Consider the following 24,526-nt stretch of genomic DNA (forward strand, 5'->3'; position numbering starts at 1 on the left):
TGATTTTATAATCTATATTTGTTCACATATCCAATCCACAGAAGCTGTGGATTGGAATACATCTTTTGATATTCCCTAGTGACTTGCTTCTCCCTGTTCTTCATAGTGCAGCTTTCACTTCACTTTCCAAAACCACTTCCGCACGTGGGACAAAATCACGTGATGTCTCGTACCCACAATCGCATGATAATAAATTCAGCCATTTCTCCCCTCCACACTCTGCCATGGAGGCTCACCTTTCCCTCTTCTCACTGGCAGTGAAAAAGGCACCAGCAAGAGACATGCTCTTTTAGTCACCATTCCTCAGCTTGTCAATCAATGGACGCAACCAATCAGAGCTTTGTGTGCCACCAAAGTTCCCCATAGCACGATTTTTAAAAAAAAATGAAACCAATGGGTGGCGATGCATATTGCCACGCAAGACACAGCACACAAAAAAGTACAGCAGGGCAAGATTCCCACCCCTACAGTAGTTTAATCGCTATCTTTATCTCCAGTCATCCTAAGCTCTCCAGGGGAAAATAGCTGTTTTGGAGGGGTGACTCGCCAATGACAACTCAGGCTCCTAAAGATGAAAGGGCCTGGGGGGGGGGGGCAAGAAGAGTTGGTTCTTATATGCTCTACCCAAAGGAGACTCAAGGTGGCTTACATTTGCCTTCCCTTCCTCTCCCCACAACAGACACCCGGTGAGACAGGTGAGGCTGAGAGAGCCCTGATATTACTGCTCAGTCAGAACAGCTTGACCATGGCAAGCAAAAGGTCACCCAGCTGGTTGTATGTGGGGGAGCGCAGAATCAAATCTGGCTTGCCAGATTAGAAGTCCGCACTCCTAACCACTATACCAAGTTTGCTCTCTACACCAAGCTGTCTCTGTACAGCAAGCTGGGCAACTGCATACATAGGCTTCTACTTGGGACATCCATATCACACATTACTTTGTTAATGTAGTGGAGAGGAGGTACCTGCTCACTATTTCACTTGGGTTGTCAGGTCCTTCCTGGCCACCAATGGGGAATGAGAAGGTAGAGGTGCCAGATCAAGGTTCAGAACTCTTGGGAGATTTGGAGATGGAGCCTGGGGAGAAGAGGAATAGCACCACCAGCTCTGTGTTGAAAAATTCCTGGAAACTTTGGGTGTGGAGCAGGGAGTGAGTGGGATTTATGGGGGAGGAAACTCAGTGGAGTACAATGCCATAGAATCCACCCTCCAAAGCAGTCATTTTCTCCAAGGGAACTGATCTCTCTATCTGAAGCTGAGCTGTAATTCCAGGGGATCCCCAGGTTCCAACTGTAGGCTGGCATCCCTATCATTCACTATGAGAATCAGCTCACTGGTAATTGTCTGAAGTGGGCGTCTGTTCACCTCCACACACAAATCCCCACTTTTCCCTTTGTTGTCAGTACAAGAATTTCCAAATCAGAAGGGTCAATATGCTTTTAAATGTGTCATATTTTTTAAAAGCAGTTTGCCATTCAGCAACACAAACTATTGTTGTGTATAACCTATTGCAGCTGCAGACTAGAATATTAGTGCCAAAAGAACTCTACATTTTTGCACTGACTTCTGAGATTTTTAATACCAGTCTGTCATATTTTTTAACTTCATAGGCTAAGAAGCAATCAAGCCAAGACCACCCAAAACAAAATCTAGATTCTTATGCAATATAATTCAATTCCATGCCCTTAAAAAGATTTCTCTAAATTCTACCCATTCGTCAATAAGTTCTTGAATCCCTAACCATTCCCAACAGATGTTATGTCAGTGTATTAAAAAGACACATTAATCCACACTACCATCTAATATGTGTTCCAACATGTGGTTACTATTAGAAAGTTAAAGCAAAACTGTTCCTAAATCCTATAGTGCAACATTGACCTTCTGTTGCTTACATATTGTATGAAACATAAGAAATACTTAGCATGCATGCAAAGGAAACTCACGTGTATACAGTTAGTATATGGCCAGGGTTGCTGTGCTGAGTCCAGAAATTCCTTGAGATTTGGGGGTGGATCTTGGGTAAGACAGGTTTTGGGAAGGGGTGGTACCTCAGTGGGTTATAGTGCCACAGAATTCACTCATTTTTGCTAGATGAATTATCTCTGCAGTCTGGAAATTAGTTAAAGTTCCAAGAGCTCTCCAGGCCACACTTGGAGGTTGACAACTCTCTCTAAAGCCATGTACAAAAGGACTATCCATGCAGAAACTAACCACATGAGAAGAGGAGACATGAGTACTCTTCCCAACCCCCCACATCTGCACAATTGCCAAATTATCTGCATGGTGCAAATATGCAGAAGAAATGCCCTCAAATATGCTGTCTCTCCCTGTGATCTTCTGCAGACTAGTTGGTGAAAGTGCAGAGACAGGGCTAGTGGGTTCAGTCTCCCTTCCACAGATGGTGAGTATATTCACAAATAGGTCATTTGCACAGGGCTTATGTGTTCACTGTAATGTGTACCAGGAGTCTAGTACAGTCAATATGGTGAACTAAATAGACAAATGTCTTGGTTTTGTATCTCAACTATTAACCCAATGCACAATCACACTTTTTACTAGGTAGCCACAAACCTCTGAGGAGCTCAGTAATACTTAGGAATTCTGCATGTATATAACATATTTTCTGTTAAGGTTTCTCAAACAAGTAAAAGATTCTTTTAATTCAGTAAAAGCTCTATGATGAATAGATATTAGAATCATAGAATTGGAAGGGTTCTCCAGGGTCATCTAGTCCAAATCCCTGCACAATGCAGGAATTGAGCGGTGAATAGTTATTATTAATCAGGGATAGCCATACTGAAGGTTGACTCTGAGGGAAAACAGTTTAAACAAACAAGTGATTAAGCAGGATAAAAACATATGAACCATTATATCATATTTTGTTGCATTTATATTTTGCTTTGTGGCACCTCTCATGTATCATAGATAATAGCATGTTAATGCCATTCAATATGTCTGGAAATGATAAGCTTTAAGTGATGTGTGTGGTATGAAATAAAGGTAAGAAGATCTAAGTAGCAAACATGTTTTTATAAATTAGATTTAAATGCTAAACAAGCTGTATGAAACTGGATGCTGGATTAGATTAAGCTTGACTTGCAACACCGCCTATTATCTTCATAGAATCATAGAATCATAGAATCATAGAGTTGGAAGGGGCCATACAGGCCATCTAGTCCAACCCCCTGCTCAACGCAGGATCAGCCCAAAGCATCCTAAAGCATCCAAGAAAAGTGTGTATCCAACCTTTGCTTGAAGATTGCCAGTGAGAGGGAGCTCACCACCTCCTTAGGCAGCCTATTCCACTACTGAACTATCCTGACGGTGAAAAATTTTTTCCTGATATCTAGCCTATATCATTGTACTTGAAGTTTAAACCCATTACTGCGTGTCCTCTCTTCTGCAGCCAACAGAAACAGCATCCTGCCCTCCTCCAAATGACAACCGTTCAAATACTTAAAGAGGGCTATCATGTCCCCTCTCAACCTCCTTTTCTCCAGGCTGAACATTCCCAAGTCCCTCAACCTATCTTCATAGGGCTTGGTCCCTTGGCCCCAGATCATCCTCGTCGCTCTTCTCTGTACCCTTTCAATTTTATCTACGTCCTTCTTGAAGTGAGGCCTCCAGAACTGCACACAGTACTCCAGGTGTGGTCTGACCAGTGCCGTATACAATGGGACTATGACATCTTGTGATTTTGATGTGATGCCCCTGTTGATACAGCCCAAAATGGCATTTGCCTTTTTTACCGCTGCATCACACTGCCTGCTCATTTTTAGTTTACAATCCACAAGTACCTCAAGGTCTCGTTCACACACAGTGTTACCTAGAAGCGTATCCCCCATCCAGTAGGCATGCTTTTCATTTTTCTGACCCAGATGCAGAACTTTATACTTATCTTTTTTAAATTGCATCTTGTTCTCATTTGCCCATTTTTCCATTGTGTTCAGATCTCGTTGAACTCTGTCTCTATCTTCTGGAGTATTTGCCAGTCCTCCCAATGTGGTGTCATCCGCAAACTTGATGAGTAGCCCCTCCATCCCCTCATCTAGATCATTAATAAATATGTTAAAAAGTACCGGACCGAGCACCGAGCCCTGAGGTACCCCGCTACTCATGTCCCTCCAGTCTGATGAAACACCATTGACAACAACTCTTTGAGTGTGATTCTCTAACCATTTCCCTATCCACCTAACTATCTGAAAATCCAGATTGCAGTCCTTCAATTTATCCATCAGAACATCATGGGGAACCTTATCAAAAGCTTTACTAAAATCCAAGTAAACGACATCAACCGAATTTCCACGATCCAGCAAACCCGTTACTTGGTCAAAAAAGGAAACCAGGTTGGTCTGACAGGACCTGTTGGACACAAATCCATGCTGACTTCCTATGATTACCAAATTGTCCAGATCGCTCCCTTTAATATCTGCTCCATTATCTTCCCCACAACAGAGGTCAGACTCACTGGTCTGTAGTTTCCCGGGTCATCCTTCCTCCCTTTTTTGAAGATCAGAATAACATTTGCTCTCTTCCAGTCCTCGGGGACATCTCCAGTCTTTAAAGAGGTCCCGAAGATGATGGACAAGGGTTGTGCAAGTTCTCCGGAAAGTTCTTTGAGCACTTTTAGGTGCATTTCATCCAGCCCAGGGGATATGAACTCATCAAGTGCAGCTAAATTCTTCTCGACAACCTCTATGTCCTTGTCAATCTGTCACCCAGACACTATCTCTTGGCTACTGCCATCTCTAGATGTGCCTAAACCCTGTGGGATGAAACAGATGTAAAATAGGCACTAAGCCTTTCTGCTTTCTCTGCATCCTCAGTTAGAGTTTGTCCATCCACACCCAACAGTGGGCCTATTGCCTCCTTTACTTTACGTTTGCTCCTCACATAACTGAAAAATCTTTTCTTGTTACAGTGGGCTTCCCTGGCCAATCTTAGGTCACTCTCAGCTTTGGCCTTTCTGATGATTGATCTACAGTGCCTAGTAACCTGTAGGTACTCTTCTTTAGAGCTCTGTCCTTCCCTCAATTTCCTGAACGTTTTCCTTTTCTTTCTTAGTTCCTCTTGAAGTTCTCTGTTCATCCAAATAGGCTTCTTAGAGCTCCTGCAGTGTTTTCGTCTTTCTGGGATAGTAATTGATTGAGCATGCAATAGCTCTTATTTGAGTAGCGCCCACCCTTCACATGTTCCCTTCCCTTCCAGCATTCTCGTCCATGGTATGACACTCATCGTGTCTCTGAGTTTATTAAAGTTTGCCTTACGAACATCCAACATCCGCATCTGGCTACAAGCTTCCTTGCCTCCCCATCTCAAAAGGAATTCTATGAGGACATGGTCACTTCCCCCTAGGGTCCCCACCTCCTTCACCTCATCCACCAACTCTTGCCTGTTGGTCAGGATTAAGTCCAGTATGGCTGAACCTCTCGTGGGTTCATCTACCATTTGATAAATGAAATTGTCAGCCAGGCAGGTCAGAAACTTACATGACTAAGGACACTTTGCAGAGTTTGTTTCCCAGCACACATTGGGAAATTGAAGTCACCCATGATGACAAGGTCCTGCCGCTTGGATACTTTCTCAAGCTTCTCACAAAGTGTAGCATCCACATCCTCTTGTTGGTCAGGCAGTCGGTAGCAGACACCAACCACCACACTGTTTGTTTTCCCCTCGCTTATTTTCACCCAGATGCTTTCCACTGTAGATATACTCTCCATCACTCGAATTTCTTGACAGATAAGCCCTTTCCTCACATACAGTGCCACTCCTCCACCTCTTCGATCTATTCTGTTTTTTCTGAACAGTTCATATCCATCCACTATTACATTCCAGTCATGAGAATCATTCCACCAAGTTAGATCATACCTTTCTATCAGCATGAGAAGTTCCAGCTCTTCCTTCTTACTGCCCATGCTTCGGGCGTTAGTATAAAGGCATCTGAATCCTTTTACTTTTGGTTCCTTATGAGCTGGTCTTCCCGGTTGGGCTGCCCTAGATCGGTCTCCTTCCTTACACTCCCTATGTTGAACGTCTCCTTCCCCTTGTGGCTTCAGTTTAAAGCTCTCCTGATGAATCTCCCCAGGTTCCTGCCAAACACATTCTTCCCCAACTTCGATAAGTGCAGTCCATCAGGTGCTAGTAGGCCTTCCTCAAGAAAGCCTATCCCATGGTCCCAGAAACCAAATCTCTCCTGCCGGCACCAACTACGCAGCCACTGATTCACCTCCATTATCTTCCTCTCCCGACGCATTCCTCTTCCCTTGACAGGCAAGATTGAAGAGAATACCACTTGTGCCCCCATTTGCTTGAGCTTCCTCCCTAGATCTTGATAGTCTGTTTTAATAGGAGCGATGGTATTCACGGACATGTCATTCTTTCCCACATGGACCATCACAAATGGATAGCGATCCGTAGATTTGAGGAGTTTGGGCAGCTGTTCTGAAATGTCTTTAATTTTTGCCCCTGGCAAGCAACACACCTCTCGGGTTAGGGGGTTGGGCCCAGCCACATGGCGATCCATTCCTCTTAGCAGGGAGTCTCCAATTACCAATACTCTCCTTTTTTCCCTCTTCTCAACACTATTTCCTTCTCTCCCCGTGGCCTCTTCTATTTCCTTCTATCCCCGTGGCCTCTTCACAATCTAAGTTTAAAATTTCCCTTCTCATATTATATTTTCAAAAATGAAGACACAAGCGTAGCTTAGCACTTGCCCTTCAAAAGGAAGGAGGGGAGTTTTCTAAGCAACGACTTGATATTTTTTAAGAGTAAAAATTATATGTCCTGACCTGGATAGCCCAGTTTTATCAGATCTCAGAAGTTAAGCAGCATCAGTGCTGGCTAGTATTTGGATGGGAGACTCTAGGGCAGGGGTCAAACTGCAGCCCCCCAGATGTCCATGGACTACAATTCCCAGGAGCCCATGAACATCTGGAGGGCCACAGTTTGACTACCTCTGTTCTAGGGGATACCTATGGGGTCACCATAATTCAGCTGTGTCCTGATGGCAACAACAAAATTATATGTCCCCAAATGCTACACACCTGAGAAATGAACTACTTATTCAGAGAAATACAGTTATTTAAAACATTTTGTAAGATTGTTGTACGATTTCATGTTGTAAGATTTCATATTGGCAATCGGAATAACAAAGCAAAATCCATGGCAAGGATAAACCCAACTGCATTTGACATTAATATCTGGTTTGTTGTACTTTTTTGGTAGGAATTTAGACTGAAGATGGAGGGTGAAGCAGTCATCTGAACTCTAGCACAGTGCTTGGGGTGAAACAGCAGAATAGTTGTTTCCTCACCTTCACTTTCTATGTCAGCTGGTATAAAAAGAGCTCCTCCGAGGACTGAAAATAGCCCTAAGGCTGAGAATAGATATACGATTGGCCTTCTAAAGTTAGATTTTCCTAATACTTTTCCAGCTTAAGAAATGAGAATCTGTTAGGCTTCAATAATACCAATGTTATGTGGTGATATTGATAAATATGCAAAAGTATACGATTTAACTTACCTGATCCTCAGCTGTCAGTTCTATCAAATATCTTTTCCAGACTCACAATGTCATCATCTAGGAAGTTATAGCCCTGGTGTGAGTGCTAGTCTGATCTTGTCAGTTCTCAGAAGCTAAGCAGGATCAGCTGTGGTTTGTACTTGGATGGGAGATCACAAAAGGGGTTCAGGATTGCTATGCAGGGGCAGGCAATGGCAAAACACATTTGAGCATCTCTTGCCTTGGATATCCTATGGGGTCCCCATAAGTCAGCTATGATGACTTAAGGGCACTTTCAATCACCATGGTGTTAATATAGATTCTTAATTACCAGAAGCCAGGTAAATCTTAAACACTAAAGCAGCTGTCTGCTTCTGCCTTGCAGTCACAATAGCTTATATACCCTCTATCTGCTACTTCCAGATTTAGCTTCAGTACAAGCAAACAGGATTCCGTTACAAATTTAGCTGGAAGCCAGGACCACAAGCACTTGTGGAAATTTGAACCACAAGCCTTAATCAGTAAATGCTGTTCATCACCCAAAGGAAGGAAGACATGAAGAAGACATTTTACAGTGTTGCTGCTTTTACTGTAAATGATACATTTCAGTTATTGCATTTATTTTATATTCAGTACATTGATATGCTGTGAATACACAGAATAGTGAAGGGAGAAATAAGGAATGTAGAGTTGAACAGGGCAAATTCTTGAAAAACTGGGAAGGAGAAAGAGGACACTTAACCAACCGTCCCGCCATACTTGCAAAGAATCCCATAGCTATTGTATCTGCACTAATGAAATACACTAGGTACGAAAATTAACTGTGTTACAAGAGGACCCTGGCTCAAATCTCACGTCTCCCATAAACTCAGTGTTTATTTATTTGATTTTTATACAGCCTTTCCGCCATGGACTCAGAGCAGTTTACAAAGTGTAGGATAAAATCACAATCACACTAAAAACATTAGTTACTGTTATAAAATGCTAAAAAATTAATACAATCAAAATTCTGTAAAATATTTAACTGGGATTAGGCAGCATTAAGCAGGCCATTCTGTCTCAGCCTCAGCACTCACGCACAATATGAGGACAATAATAGCAGCCTACTTTACATTGTTTTCATACGGCCACCACCATAGTGTTTTAAACACTGGGAGCACTGTATCATATTATGGGTTAGCATTACTTGGCAGCTGGAGCAAATCCACACATACTCGCTCTGTGGGTTCAAATAGGTTGGTGATCCCTGGCCCATGTGAAATTCACCTGGCCTTAACCATGGCCAGGTCTTTTCAGCCCTGGCCCCCACCTTGTGGAATGAGCTCCCAGAAGAGCTGAGGGCCCTGTCAGAGCTAACCCAGTTCCACAGGGCCTGTAAGATGCAGTTCTTAGCCAGGCTTTTGGCTGAGGCCGGGCAGGCAGAAGATCTTGCCCCTCCTCTATTATTACCTACATGTACTATCATCCCTGGAGACCTGGCAAATCCAGGGAGGCAAGGTGTGTGTGTGGGGGGGGGTATTAGTTTGTTGTGGAATTTGGGGATCGCAGGCTTCTATGTCTTTTATTGTGGGGGGTTTCATCATATTTTATTGTTGTCAGCTGCCAAGAGCCAATGGGTTGGCAGCAACGGCCTATAATAAACAAACATACTCTCTACAGCAGTGGCCCCCAACCATTTTAAGGCTGGGGAGCGCTAGCAGGGGTGGAAGGGAGAGGGCGGCCCGGTGGCGCCACACACACACGGCAGCTCCGTGCAAATGCGCATGCATGGAGTTTTTGTGCATGTGCATTTGTGCCCGCTGGGGGCACAAACATGCATGCACGACAGCTCTGCGCAAATGTGCATGCATGAAATGGTCACACATGTGCATTTGCGCCCACCGGCGGATGCGGTATGTTGGTTTTATATCCATCACACACCAGGTGAGGCTAAGAGATTATGGCTTCTCTAGGGACACTGAGTGAGTTCATAATTGAACTAGCATTTGAATCAGGAATTTCTAGCTAGTTGACTTTTGAGCAAAATTCAACGAGAGACCTATGAATGTATTTTCAGAAAAAGAAAATAAATATTGGGAATGGAAGTAGGAGTGTGTGCAAGCACTGATTCAGACCATAGCCATGGCATAAATTTAACCCTTATCCAAACGACACAATTTTCTCAGCCTCAAAGACACTACTAGAAAAACCTAAGGTAACCTACATGTTCCCAACAATAAGTTAAACAGGAGCTCTGGAGGGCCAGCTAAGACTGGGGAAATGATGAGGGGTAAAGGATTAAAGAACTATATAAGAGCGAGCTTAACATCCCTGATGACCACAATGGGGTAGTTACTGACCTGGAGCCAGACATCCTGGAATGTGAAGTCAAATGGGCCTTAGGAAGTCTGAGCAACAATAAAGCTAGTGGTAGTGACAGCATTCCAGTTGAACTATTCAAAATCTTAAAGGACGATGCAGTAAAAGTGCTACACTCAATATGCCAGCAAATTTGGAAAACTCAACAATGGCCACAGGATTGGAAAAGGTCAGTTTACATTCCAATCCCAAAGAAGGGCAATGCCAAAGAATGTTCAAACTACCGCACCATCGCACTAATTTCTCATGCTAGCAAAGTTATGCTCAAAATCCTACAAGCTAGGCTCCAGCAATATGTGGACCGAGAACTTCCAGAAGTACAGGCAGGATTTTGAAGAGGCAGAGGAACTAGAGATCAAATTGCCAACATACGCTGGATCATGGAGAAAGCTAGGGAGTACCAGAAGAACGTCTACTTCTGCTTCATTGACTATGCTAAAGCCTTTGATTGTGTGGAGCACAACAAATTGTGGCAAGTTCTTAAAGAGATGGGAATACCAGAGCATCTTATTTGTCTCTTGAGAAATTTATATGCAGGTCAAGAAGCAACAGTGAGAACTGAACATGGAATCACTGACTGGTTCAAAATTGAGAAAGGAGTTCGGCAAGGCTGTATACTGTCGCCTTGCCTATTTAACTTGTATGCAGAGCACATCATGAGAAATGCGGGATTAGGGGAGTCACAAATTGGGATCAAGATTGCAGGGAGAAATATCAACAACCTCAGATATGCAGATGATACCACTCTAATGGCAGAAAGTGAAGAGGAACTAAAGAGCCTGTTGATGCGGGTGAAGGAGGAGAGTGCCAAAGTTGGCTTGAAACTCAACATCAAGAAAACAAAGATCATGGCATCCGGCCCTCTCAATTCCTGGCAAATAGAAGGGGAAGAAATGGAGATAGTGACAGATTTTATTTTCCTGGGCTCCAAGATCACTGCAGACGGGGACTGCAGCAAAGAAATTAAAAGACGCTTGCTCCTGGGGAGGAAAGCTATGGCAAATCTAGACAGCATCCTAAAAAGCAGAGACATCACCCTGCCAACAAAAGTGCGTTTGGTCAAGGCTATGGTCTTCCCAGTTGCAATGTATGGCTGCGAAAGTTGGACCATAAGGAAGGCCGAGCGTCAAAGAATTGAGGCTTTTGAACTCTGGTGCTGGAGAAGACTCTTGCGAGTCCCTTGGACTGCAAGGCGAACAAACCAGTCAGTCCTAGAGGAGATCAGCCCTGACTGCTCTTTAGAAGGCCAGATCCTGAAGATGAAACTCAAATATTTTGGCCACCTCATGAGAAGGAAGGACTCCCTGGAGAAGAGCCTAATGCTGGGAGAGATCGAGGGCAAAAGAAGAAGGGGACGACAGAGAATGAGGTGGATGGATGGAGTTACTGAAGCAGTAGGTGCAAACTTAAATGGACTCCGGGGAATGGTAGAGGACAGGAAGGCCTGGAGGATCATTGTCCATGGGGTCGCGATGGGTCGGACACGACTTCGCACATAACAACAACAAAAGGATTAAAACCATCTCTCTTGGGGTCCCCACTCCAAATCTGGGGAGATAATGGCTGCTGTTTAGCGAGAAAAACATTTTAGAAATCCAGTCACAGATATCCTAACATCTCATTCTTTCTGGTACTAGATTTGTGTACCACACTGGCTCAATATATGACATTGTTGTTGTTAGGTGCGAAGTCGAGTCCGACCCATCGTGACCCCATGGACAATGATCTTCCAGGCCTTCCTGTCATCTACCATTCCCCGGAGTCCATTTAAATTTGCACCAATTGCTTCAGTGATTCCATCCAGCCACCTCATTCTCTGTCGTCCCCTTCTTCTTTTGCCCTCAGTCGCTCCCAGCATTAGGATCTTCTCCAGGGAGTCCTTCCTTCTCATGAGGTGGCCAAAGTATTTGAATTTCATCTTCAGGATCTGGCCTTCTAAGGAGCAATCCGGGCTGATCTCCTCTAGGATTGACCGGTTTGTTCACCTTGCAGTCCAAGGGACTCGCAAGAGTCTTCTCCAGCACCAGAGTTCAAAAGCCTCAATTCTTTGACGCTCGGCCTTCCTTATGGTCCAACTTTCACAGCCATATATTGCAACTGGGAAGACCATAGCCTTGACTAGACGCACATTTGTTGGCATGTTGATGTCTCTGCTTTTTAGGATGCCATCTAGATTTGCCATAGCTTTCCTCCCCAGGAATAAGCGTCTTTTAATTTCTTTGCTGCAATCCCCATCTGCAGTGACCTTGGAGCCCATGAAAATAAAATCAGTCACTACCTCCATTTCTTCCCCATCTAATTGCCAGGAATTGAGAGGTCTGGATGCCATGATCTTCGTTTTCTTGATGCTGAGTTTCAAGCCGACTTTTGCACTTTCCTCCTTCACCTGTATCAACAGGCTCTTTAGTTCATCTTCACTTTCTGCCATTAGAGTGGTATCATCTGCATATCTGAGGTTGTTGATATTTCTCCCTGCAATCTTGATCCCAATTTGTGACTCATCTAACCTCGCCTTTCTCATGATGTGCTCCGCATACAAGTTAAATAGGAAAGGCGAGAGCCTTGCCAAACTCCTTTCTCAATTTTGAACCAATCAGTGATTCCATGCTCAGTTCTCACTGTTGCTTCTTCACCTGCATATAGGTTTCTCAAGAGACAGATAAGATGCTCTGGTATTCCCATCTATTTAAGAACTTGCCACAATTTGGTGTGCTCCACATAATCAAAGGCTTTAGCATAGTCAATGAAGCAGAAGTAGATGTTCTTCTGGAACTCCCTAGCTTTCTCCATGATCCAGAGTATGTTGGCAATTTGATCTCCAGATCCTCTGCCTCTTTGAAATCCTGCCTGTACTTCTGGAAGTTCTCGGTCCACATATTGCTGGAGCCTAGCTTGTAGGATTTTGAGCATAACTTTGCTAGCATGAGAAATGAGTGCAATGCTGTGGTAGTTTGAACATTCTTTGGCATTGCCCTTCTTTGGCATTGGAATGTAAACTGACCTTTTCCAATCCTGTGGCCACAAGTTTTCCAAATTTACTGGCACACTGAGTGTAGCACTTTTACTGCATTGTAAAAGTTTTTGAAGATTTAAGATTTTGAATAATTCAACTGGAATGCTGTCACCTCCACTGGCTTTATTGTTGCTCAGATTTCCTAAGGCCCATTTGACTTCACATTCCAGGATGTCTGGCTCCAGAACAGTGACTACCCCATCGTGGTTATCAGGGATGTTAAGCTCGCTCTTGTATAGTTCTTTTGTATAATTTTGCCACCTTTAAAAAAATATTTTCTGCTTCATTTTGGTCCTTTATCATACCCATCAATATATGACATAAAACTAGATAATGATCTATAAGGTAAAAGTAAAGTTATCCCCTGTGCAAGCACTGGGTCATATCTGACCCTTGGGGTGATGCCCTCTAGCGTTTTCATGGCAGACTCAATATGGGGTGGTTTGCCAGTGCCTTCCCCAGTCATTACCGTTTACACCCCAGCAAGCTGGGTACTCATTTTACCGACCTCGGAAGGATGGAAGGCTGAGTCAACCTTGAGCCGGCTGCTGGGATTGAACTCCCAGCCTCATGGGCAGAGCTTTCAGACTGCACGTCTGCTACCTTACCACTCTGCGCAACAAGAGGCTCTTTTTATGAGTTACCAAATATATAGTACCCATAATCTGTGTTTGAGGCTATTTATTATAATTTTATTTATTTAACAAAATATTTCTTTACTAGCTTCAAAGCCCATTCCTAAGAACAGGCCTTGAAAGGGCACCCTCCCCCAGCCCCCGGCCAGGTGGCTTAAGGTGGCTTTGGGCCATAGCTCGCAGCCAGATCAAGTGAGGTGGGCAGGGGCTGGACAGCTCCTTAGCAGGGCCAGAACAGAGCTCCTTAGTAAGCAGTCAGTAGGCCCAGCCTAGCAGGCCAAGAGGCCCTTGTTAGCAAGCCCTCCACCATGACCCTCTGCCCAGGACCCTCTCCCCTTACCTGCTGCTGGCTCCAGACACTGAGGCATCTGAGAGCAAAGAGGCTAGAGTCCAGGGATGGAGGACGGGAGCTGCAGGGACAGGGCCATTCAGGACAAAGCTGGCTGCACCCTGATTGGCCCTATTCTAACTTGGACAGGCGGACACGTCCCACCCCCTAGGCTGTTTCATAAATATATAGAGGAACAACAATGGATAACGATAATCTGTCCTTCTGCCCTCATAAGGACCATTAAGGTGGCTAACAAATAAAAACATGCATAATACAATATTATCTTAGAAAGTCCTACAAATAATACAAAATCAATAATTAAATCTACAGCTGGTATCCATACAAACACATAAAAACATTAAAACCAGTTTTAATCATGGTACTGATCAACTCAATCAGAAGTTCCTGAAAGAATGCCGTGCAAAGTCTTCACCCACTGGTAGAAGATGGCAACAGAAGGAGACAGTTGGGTCTCCCTGGGGAGAGAGTTCCAGAGCCACCACCAAGAAGGCATTCCAGAAAGTTGTCAATGGAATATCAAAAGGCAGGCATCTGAAGCAGGGCCTTGGAAGATGATCATAGTGGCTGGACAGGTTCATTTTCATTTATTGTCCACTTTTTGCACTGGGACTCAAAACAGATTACAAGTATGATTTTAAAAAACTACTGATTCCATCAGCAAGCAGATTATAAAACAAGGTAACATTTGATTTAACAGCAAAGATTCCTAGCAAAACTATATAATGCAGTGGAGCTGGGATTGAAGAACTGGGAGAAAGAAATAATGAAAGCAAATGCAACTGTTGAGAAACCTCAGAGGAGGCGCAATGGTGCAGAATATGGTTGGGAAGCATAGCTGGGTACACTCCACCTGCAGCCCCTTCCCACCCCCTCCAGGCCTATCATTGGCCATTTTTGGGAGGGGTCAGCATGTTCATGTCAATAAATGCTTAACAAATTTAAAAAAATAATGAACGCCTGCCCTTTCAGGAAACCCTGGTTGAGAAAGCCTGGTTTAGGACAACAAGACAATCAATGTAGAAAATGTTATCCCTAATACATATAACCTCTTCAGAAGATCCACTACACCACAGCTGTGCTCCCTCAACAAGAATGTCCTCATGAACAATTCTGTGATAGAAGTGTGGGGGACTTTCTAGTAGCCTCAGGGATACTAGTCCATAATCTTAGAGCTGCCACGGAGAATATGTGTGAATGGATGGTTGCCAATTTTATCTGTTTGCAGACTGATATTTTTAGAAGGTTTTGTTCAGATGAGCTAAGTTGCCACAGTGCTATTCTGCCAGGCATTTGGCTGGGCCCAACAATCTAGTATTGGCCCCTTCTTGCAACCAATCCCCACTGAAAACAAGAATACTGATTGGCAATTGTTAGATACTGACTGATGATGGAATTTTCAAGAAATGTTTATCTGGTTTTATTGTTAATTAACTGTATTAACTGTTTTATAGTTTTAACTCCGTGTATTTTATCTTGTTAACTGCCCTGAGCCGGTTTTTGGGAGGGGCAGCATATAAATTTAATAATAAAAGAAATAAATATACCAAAGAGATGGTCCTGTGTTAAGGACTGTAGGTGGTCTTCCAAGCTAAGTCGAGTTGATAGAAGCAGTATTTGATATCACCCTTGTGGCTATTAACTGACTCGGCTAGAACCTAACAAAAGAGGGGAGCATCATGCTGTTCAAGAGACAGCTGTACATTTGTCAAAAGAATAGCACCTACTTATATCACCACATTAATATTTCTGTAGGATGAGGCTTATAATGTAATCCCTTCAGTATTCATGTAGCAGTCATAGTGTCAGGAAAGGGCTGGGGAGATTGGAGTTCAAATCTCCATTCAGCCATTGTTGGGTTGATGTGAAAATAATTTGAGCATCTCAGAGAAAGAGCTGAAATAAAAAGTAATGAATGAGTGCTATGTAAAAATATTATTTCAGTCATTTAAAGTTTTATCCACACACAAACTAAACCATTTGTTTCATATAAACATTCAGCAGCTTAGTAGGTTGAAGTCCAGAAAGAACTTTGCTACTGAGAACATGCAAAAGCACCACTACAGTAATAATTTATTTTATTACTGTAGTGTAATATGAGAGATGGTACTACCAATAACCTTTGCCCAGTTTGTTGTTAATTCCACCTAGGTATCACTTCCAGTTAAACACATTGAGGGCTGTATGAACAACAAAAACTCCTAAAAACAAAGACCGTCACATTCTGTCCAACCTCTGGACAACTTAGCAGCAGCTTAAAACTGAAAAATTCAGCAGAGTCAGTTCAGTTTCTCTCCATTAGTATTATTACAGGTTATTTACAATCCATGTTTCTCACTGAGACTCAAAGTGAATTCCATAGTGTAAACCAAGTACAATCGATAGGATGGAATATCCAATAAGCAATAAACAGGGTTCAGACTACAGAAATCTGAAAACAAACAGAAACCCCAAAGAGAAACAAAGCATGAGATTCTTAAGCATGATACACGAAGCGGTGAAGAAATCACCTAGTCTGTGGTATATTTGCAGTGCTAGGGAGCAATACAGTGGTGTAGGTCACATTCCTGTCCTTTTTCCAATGCAACTTTCTGACCCTTTCATTCCACTACAGTTATATTTACCTGTACAAAAAGCTCTCTTGAATAATTCTATTTTGCATAGTTTGCTGAAGGCCATGAGAGTGGGAATGTTCAGAATGTCATCAGGGAGGCCATTCCATAAACTGAGAGCCACACTAGAGATGCCAGTCCCCATGTGGACCAGGAGATCTCCTGGAAATAAAGGTCATCTCCAAGCTAAAGAGATCAGTTCCCCTGAAGAAAATGGCTACTTTGGAGGGTTGACTCCATAGCATTATACTCCACTGAGCTCCCTTCCCTCTCAAAATCCCACCCACTCCTAGCTCCACCCTCAAAGTATCCAGGTTTTTCCCAACCCAGACGTGCAACCCTATCTGCAACAGAGAAAGCACAAGTGTGGGCAGTTATCAATTTTGGCCATTTGAGGATGGCACCTGCAGAAGGACCTGCTGGAAAGAGCAAAGTTGGCACGGTGGGATCAAAGCCATGAGAGAGTTAATACTTAGAACTGATCCCAGTACTTGATGGGCAGCCAGTGATGTAACTGCAGAGTGATGGGAGTGATGTGCCTGTTCCACCTAGTTCCAGATAATAACCTAGTTGTGGCATTTTAAAAAGTGCAAGTCTTTCCCTTGAGAAAAACCCAGCAACTTGAGTGAAAACATGATGAAGCAGAACCTGAAGTCAGAAAGCCTGCCCAAGTTCACTGGTGAATGAAACATTGTACGTTGGTAACCGTCAGGGCTTTTGAAAGGAATGATAACATCAGGCCTTGGATATGGTTTTATAGCAGCAGTTAATAGCAGCGGCAGCAGCAGCAACACTTTTATGAAGACAGGACTGAATATTCATAATATGATACTAAGATCCCAAAGTGTTCTTGCTGTTGTAAAAAAGTTTTCCCCAACAAGCTATGCACAGTATTCTCTTGTCACAAGAGCAGTTATATTTTTGTTTATTCCTATGACTGCAGCAGACTTAGAAGCTGAGCCTTGTTTAGAACATAGATCCTATAAAATGGATTTAAAAAAACATGCAGAAAGAATTACACGAGATTAAAAAATATATCAATTATACAGTCACTATAAACTAATGGATGTTATTCATTGGGTGCTAAAATAACCAACTGTGTAGACTGGAGTCTTTTCCATTTAAAAAAAATCCAAAAGGAAGACATTCTAATGTCAAACAGAAATCAGACTGGTCATCTAACAACTGGAATAGCACTCTTTTTATTTAAAACATTATGAGTTTAAAAGCAAAAACAAAATAACAAATCCCAATTTTCTCTCTCCCCTCCTCCTTAGAAAAGACTTCCCAATTCAAGCTCCCACAAAACCCCTGGCACACAGGGACCCTTTGCAGTGCCTCCTGGAGATCTCCAAGGAGTCCCCTCTCACCTATTTTGGGGGCCCATTCCACAAAGCAGGAGCTAGCATAGAAAAGGCAAAACCCTGTTCTATACCAGATGGCAAAAACTGAGTCCAATACCAGATGGGCCACCCAATGTTATCAGAGAGCCAACAGACAGCTGCCTCAAATATTTACTTCCCATGCTACCTATGTTCAAACTAAACAACCATAATTTGTGAAAAATAAAACATTTACTTATTTTTGAAAACACGTAACTGACAGTTGACATTCCACAACCACATACAACATTTGTCCACCAGTATATGCATAACATGTACAACCATACGCACAGCTTAGGCAAGTGCCCTTCTGATTTAGCCATATGCCCTCACATTAGACATCTACAATCACCTCTAGCTTCTCAGTACATCTGCATGCAGTACAACTGATACAGCCATAAAACCTCCACACAGGAAAGGGTTAACAAATCACTACAAATGCAGAACAGAATGAGTTAAAGTAATATAAAGGTGCAGGGTCAAAGTTCAGGGTTAAGGCATCTACTGTGCACACATGAGGTCCCCAATGCAGCCCTGGCTGAAGAGGATGGGTAGGTGCCAGAGACCCTAGAATGAGCTTGCTTGCCACTCACAGTAGACAATCCTGACAGAACAAGGGAATGACAAATCCACTTGACATTAGAGACAGGGGTTTTAGAGGGTCAGATCAATACGTTTTATATCAGGGCAACTTTCCTTCAGTACTGGGGATATATAGGAAGATCAACTCTCAAGAAAAGTTTAAGGGTTTAAACTCCTCCCTCTCAGCTAGTTGCCAAGTCTCTGCAGGTAACAAAAGATAAGGGATCTTTTGAACCCCGCCGCTTTCTGTTTCTGTCTCTAAGATGGAGTGGTTTTAATCGGCGGGGGCCACGTAACTTTTCGGATGGCCCCTTTCGCGGGAGAATTATTTCGAAGTTCGCCGTGCCTCACCGACCCATCTCTCAAGAAACTTAATAGAATGAATGATGCTCGGAAGCAGTAAATAAAGCAGGGGGGCTCCTGCCGGAAGCAAGTGCCCCGGGCATAAACGGTACAGAAGGAGAACAGTTTCCCCGAGTAAAGCAGCGCTAGGTCTTCTGCCTCCTCCTCCTCGCCACTCGAAGCAGCTGCAGGAACAATCACTCGTCTCCCCATCGCGGGAAACAATGGGGGCCACTCCCGCAGCACAAGAGCCCACCTTTCGCGCGAGGAAGCAGCAGGTGGAGCCGATCCCCCGGCTCTAGGGGGCTTCGAGCGAAGGCTCCAGCACCACACGAGGACCGACGGGCTCCTCTCCCCGCCCTGCCAAGGGGCGCGCTCCGGACGCCCACCCTCGCCTCATAGCGCACGGGCGGGCGCTCAGAGGCACCGCCGTCAGAACAAAGCAGCAGCTCTTACCGGGAGCTGAGGGGCGGCAGCAGCAGCTCCGAGCCGGCGAGGGGCTCCCGCGGACGGAGTCCAAGCCAGGCAGTTTGTGCTGTTAAATCCGGGAGCGAGCAGAAACGCGGCGGTGGCGGCACCGCTGAGGCAACAAGCGGCTCGTCCCCCGACTGCTGGGGGAACGGGAGAGGCCGTCGGGAGCTGCAGGAGCGGCCAGAGCCGCCTCTCCTCTCCGCTTCCTCCTCCCTCTCCCCCTATGCCGGGAGGGCTGCGGCGGCCGCGTGGAAAACTCTTCCAACTCCCGCGGCTAGTCTGCCTTTGGCGTCCCTGGGCTGGCCCCTCCTCAGGGAGGCCTGGCTTGGCCTGAAGCTGCCGCGGGAGTTCCCCCGAAGGCGGGGAAGAGACGGATTAACTACTTGGACTTGTCTGTGGAGCCAGGAGAGCAAATGACGGCCTCGGAGAAGATTAAATAAGGAAAAGCGCACAGCCGCGACTGTCTTCACACCCAGCCATCAAACGCTGGCTTTCGGTGGCCCTTTGCTCAAGCCTTTCTTACTGCAGTCATGACATAAAGCCATGAGGCACCCAAGTCAATTCAAGGGCAGGAAATATAACGTAAATATAGGCATCAAACCGTATACCAATAAGGCCATAGTTCAGTGCAAGTTCTGTTTATGCCTCTCCCCCCCCCCCTTCAGAATTCTTCTGCATGACAGACAAGAATTGTTCCATCATGCAGCTGCTCCAAATGTCCATAAGAAAAGGCTGTGCTTGTTGAATTTCTGGCTGACAGGTAGATCTTAAAAGTGGCATAGAGAAGAAGATGCTAACCCTCCACTGCAAATGAATGGAAGAAAGTGGGATAGGGTAGAAGCTGGAACAACCCAGAACAGTTGGAACAGGCATTAAACAAACAAGAGCACTGCAAAAAACAGTGGGGTTCATTGCAGATATAAGAAATAACAATATATAAGAAATAAAAGGTGGAAATCCCACAACTTTATTAACCCTTATCAGGCCAAAAAGCCTCAAGAACATCCCAGAACAAACCAGAATGGGTATTAAACAACCAAGAGTACCACCCAAAAAAAAGTGGGATGCATTACAGACACTCGAGACATATTTTAGACATGAAGAAGTGTAATTCACCCCTTTTTAAACCCAAAATGCCTCTGAAATAGGCTAAAATGGGTGTTAGATCCACGGTGGATTTTGTAGGTAAAGAACTAGACACTGGAATCATTGTAGCTCTCTATTGGTGGCAGGACATGATACAGGTAGTACCAATACTGCACTAAGAACCCCACAGAAACTCTCAACTTATATATATATACGAGCCGCAAGGGAGTGGCGGGCTATAATGGGGGGTAAAACGGTGATGACTGGGGAAGGCACTGGCAAACCACCCCGTATTGAGTCTGCCATGAAAACGCTGGAGGGCGTCACCCCAAGGGTCAGACATGACTCGGTGCTTGCACAGGGGATACCTTTACCTTTACCTTTAGCCTATCAGAAGTTCTCTACCACGGAGCTTTCTTCCAAGCTGGATATTCAGGCCTAAAAGCAGTCTGAGATATCGCACAATAAAGGTAGGATGACTCCAGATCGATCCTTCTTGCTGCAGAAGGAAAATTAAAATCGCCCAAAATCCAAACAGAAATTGCATTCTGTGTAGAGCGCAGGGACTGAATCGATCTGAGGTTGGAATAAAAGCTCCGTGCAGTTTACACCCTGGCGAACCCCAGAATGAAAGCTCCTTTCTAGACTGCAGAGATCAGTTCCCTTGGAGGAAAAGGCTATTTGGGTGGGGAGGTCTGTGTGATACTATGACCCAGGGAGGCTCAGGGATGCTAGCCTCCAGGTGGGACTTAGGGGCTTTCCGCACCGGGATCCTTGTAGCAAATTGTTTGCTGAACGAAAAATCACCATTTTAAATAGTGGAATTTGTCGTTATGCATACCTGCCTTTGTAGTGGAATCCAGTTCTGTTTCTATCGTTTCCCACAGGCTTCCGGTCTCGGCAAAAATCGCTAGAAAGGAAGCGCTATTGCCGAGCTCGTCCCGCCCCTGGCCGTCAAGCAGCCAATGGGCGGCCGTTATCATGCTCCCAAACAGCCCCTTTCCCTTTTAGAAAGGTTTTTTTTTTAAACACACCCGTTGCAACGAATATGTGTTGCTTCGTTGCAACGGAGAGACCCATCCAGCTGGCAGGTGTGTCTGAGCTGCCGTTTCATCGTTGCCACGCTCCCCCTGAGTGAAACCCCCCCCCCTCACGGGCGCGCTTTTCGGCCGAAAACAGTGTGAAAAATAAAGGGAAAATACATCAGCAAATGGGCTTCTCTGTTGTTTGTGCTTAGTGACTTTAAACAGCTCTGGGGAGGGACTGCAGCCGGGGAAGCCTCACTGGCTAAACGGAGGCTCGCTGGTGTGTTGATCTCCGCTCGCTCGGAGAAAAAAAAATGGCGATCGCTTCGCCGGAAGATCAGAGGAGAGAGCCAGGGGGAGGGACTTTATAGAAACCACAACAATGGTAACACAGAGAACTTTCCCGCTAGTGTTGCAGATTGGTTGCAGGAGTATAGCGCTTTCCGGAAGGTGAATCCACTTTTGGGGATTTCCCTGAAAGCGCTACAACGAAGCGCTTTTTGCGGATCGGTTTCAGGAGTGTTGCAGATTGTCAACGACGTTGTGCATAACGGCAAATCAGTAGCGTTTTCAATTGGCAACCATTGTGCGATTTTGAAGCAGTGCGGAAAGCCCCTTAGAGATCCCCTGGAATGACAGCTCCTCTCCAGAATGCAAAGATAAGTGCCCTTGAGGCTCCGCCTTGGAATGGGGGGGCTGTGTAGAATGCCCCTCTACAGAGAGAGAGAGAGCCCAAAAGACAAAAGCAAACCTCATTAACCACACAATCACCTCTCCATTTAGGAAATACCTAAATGTCTCCCTCCTTGGATTGCTCTGTGAAGCATTGGCCAGAAGGTCCAAATTTAAAGAAAAAAATCCCATGACAGTCAATGAGCAAGTAAAAAAAAACAACACTATCCTCCTGCAACAGCTTCTTCTGCCTGTGCTCTAGCTACATCTCTTTAAGGCAATGGCAATTTGTACAGCTTGGTGTAGTGGTTAAGAGCAGCAGCTTCTAATGTGGCAAGCTGGATTTGATTCCCTGGTCTTCCACATGCTGGGTGACTTTGGGCCAAGTGGGTTACATTGAGCTAATCCTCTTAGAAATTGTTCTCACAAAGCAGTTTGCCTCAGAGCTCAGTCAGCCTCACCTACCTCACAGGGTGCCTGTTGTGGGGAGAGGAAATAAAGACTATTATAAGCCACTCTGAGACTCCTTTGGGCAGTGAAAAGCAGGGTATAAAAACCAACTCTACTTCTACTGGAAAGGTGCTACTGGGAAATAGTGGTCCATTCTGCACGGCTTCAATGTTGCAAAAGGCTTGCAAATTGTAAACGCTACTAATTTGCAGTTACGCACGACGTTGCACACAATCTGCCACACTCCTGAAACAGTCCCGCAAAAAGCAATTCGTTGTAGCGCTTAAAGGGAAATCCAAAAAAGTGGATTCACCCTCCAAAAAGCGCTACACTCTTGCAAACAATCTGCAACAGTAGCGAAAAAGACCTGTGCGTTCCCATTGTTACGGTTCCAGCCAAGTCCCTCCCCCTGGCTCTCTCCTCCAAACTTCTGGCGAAGCGATTGCCATTTTTTTTTCTCGGAGCGAGCAGAAAGCAATGAACTGGCGAGCCTTCATTCACCCAGCGAGGCTTCTCCGGCTACAGTCCCTCCACAGAACTGCTTTAAAGCTCCCCTAAGTCACCAAGCACTACACAGCCCCGTTTGCAAGTTCACTTTATTTTCGGCTGAAAATCGTGCCCGTACACGGGGGGGGGGATGTTTTTTTCACTCGGGGGAGCGTGGTAACAATGACTCGCCAGCTCACACGCCAGCTAGATGGGTCTCTACGTTAGGAGGAATCAAGGCATATTCATTGCAACGTGTTTTTTTTTTTAACCTGTTCTTAAAGGGAAAGGGGCTTTTCATTGGCTGTTCGTTTGTTTAACGGCCAGGGACGGGACAAAGCACAGAATAAATCGCTTCCTAGACAGCGATTTTTGCAAGACCGGAAACCTGTGGGAAACGATTGAAACGCTACTGGATTCCACTACAAAGGCAGGTATGCGTAACGGCGAGATTGCACTATTAAAAATAGCGTTTCCGCTTTCAGGGACCAATTGGCAACATTGGTCCTTGTGCGGAATGGGCCAGTGTCTCCCACTTCTCAAGGTGCTTCTGTGCTCCAGCTACAGTTTCCCCATCTTCCATGTCATTGGGCTCTAATTAGCTTTGTTGTGAGGAACTTGCAAAGACTGCAGCAAGACCAAGGCGGTATCCATATGGAAAGGGAAAGTCTGTATCTTCCCAATCCCACCCACATCAGCATTATTTCCCCTGCTGCAATTGCCTGTGATGGTCACCCCCAAGCATGCCTCCCTTCTCAGATTGTAAATGGCAAACCTTTCATGACTTACTCATGCCTTTTCCTGGCTGCCCTGGGTCCCAAAGGGCTGTCAGGGGGTCTTTTCTGGGCCACCCTTAGCCCTCCTTCTAAGAAGAAGGTGATGAAGACATCTTAAATACCGCTTTTTCTCTACCTGCACACTGTGAGGTAGATGAGGCTGAGAGAGCCCTGATATTTTTGCTCGGTCAGAACAGCTCTATCAGGGCTGTGACTAGCTCAAGGTCACCCAGATGCCTGCATGTGGAGGAGTAGGGAATCAAATTCAGCTCACCAGATTAGAAGCTGCCACTCTTAACCACTATACCACGCTGGTTCTCTCTTCAACCATTAAAGATCATTTCCCTTTTGCACCACTGGCTTCATTTTTTTTGTTTTCCTTCCAATGGTTCCTGTTTCTTTTCTTGAATTATGAATCTGCCCAAAGTCTTGAATTGGCCCCAAACCAAATGCAAGATTTCAAGGTCACCCAGCTGGCTGGATGTGGAGGGGTGGGGAATAAAACCCGGCTCCCCAGATTACAAGTCTGTGCTCCTAACTACTATACCAAGATGGTTCTCCTAACCACTCACAAAGAAGGCACAAGAGTCTGCACCAGGAGGCAGCTCTTTCCCCCACCCATATCTTCTGAGTCTTATATGGTTGTCCACATCTCCTTGGCAAGGGCTGAAGGTCTAAAGGTATCAAACTTCAAGCTTCCTGTATTAGAATCTGAGAAATTGAAATATGGCATGGATATGGCTAAAATCAAAGCTGAAATAAACAGGAAGTGTAAGTCTGTAAAAATATG

At 44.8% G+C, this 24,526-nt stretch overlaps 1 protein-coding gene across 4 annotated transcripts in view; it reads right to left on the bottom strand.

Annotated features, from left to right (window-relative positions):
- The window catches only part of PLEKHG1 (pleckstrin homology and RhoGEF domain containing G1), a 167,264-nt gene extending 147,597 nt beyond the window's left edge, over positions 1-19,667 (bottom strand). For 3 of the 4 annotated variants that reach the window (XM_077349891.1, XM_077349881.1, XM_077349854.1), the window contains exon 1: positions 19,227-19,667. The gene's annotated coding sequence lies outside the window, so the exon portion shown is untranslated. Of the gene's footprint in view, positions 1-19,026; positions 19,133-19,226 lie in introns of those variants that run through there. The other variant, XM_077349865.1, reaches the window with a different exon arrangement.
- Positions 19,668-24,526: the final 4,859 nt, after the last annotated feature.

The sequence above is a fragment of the Paroedura picta genome, chromosome 1 (genome assembly GCF_049243985.1).
Source record: "Paroedura picta isolate Pp20150507F chromosome 1, Ppicta_v3.0, whole genome shotgun sequence".
In the NCBI taxonomy this organism is placed as follows: Eukaryota; Metazoa; Chordata; class Lepidosauria; order Squamata; family Gekkonidae; genus Paroedura; species Paroedura picta.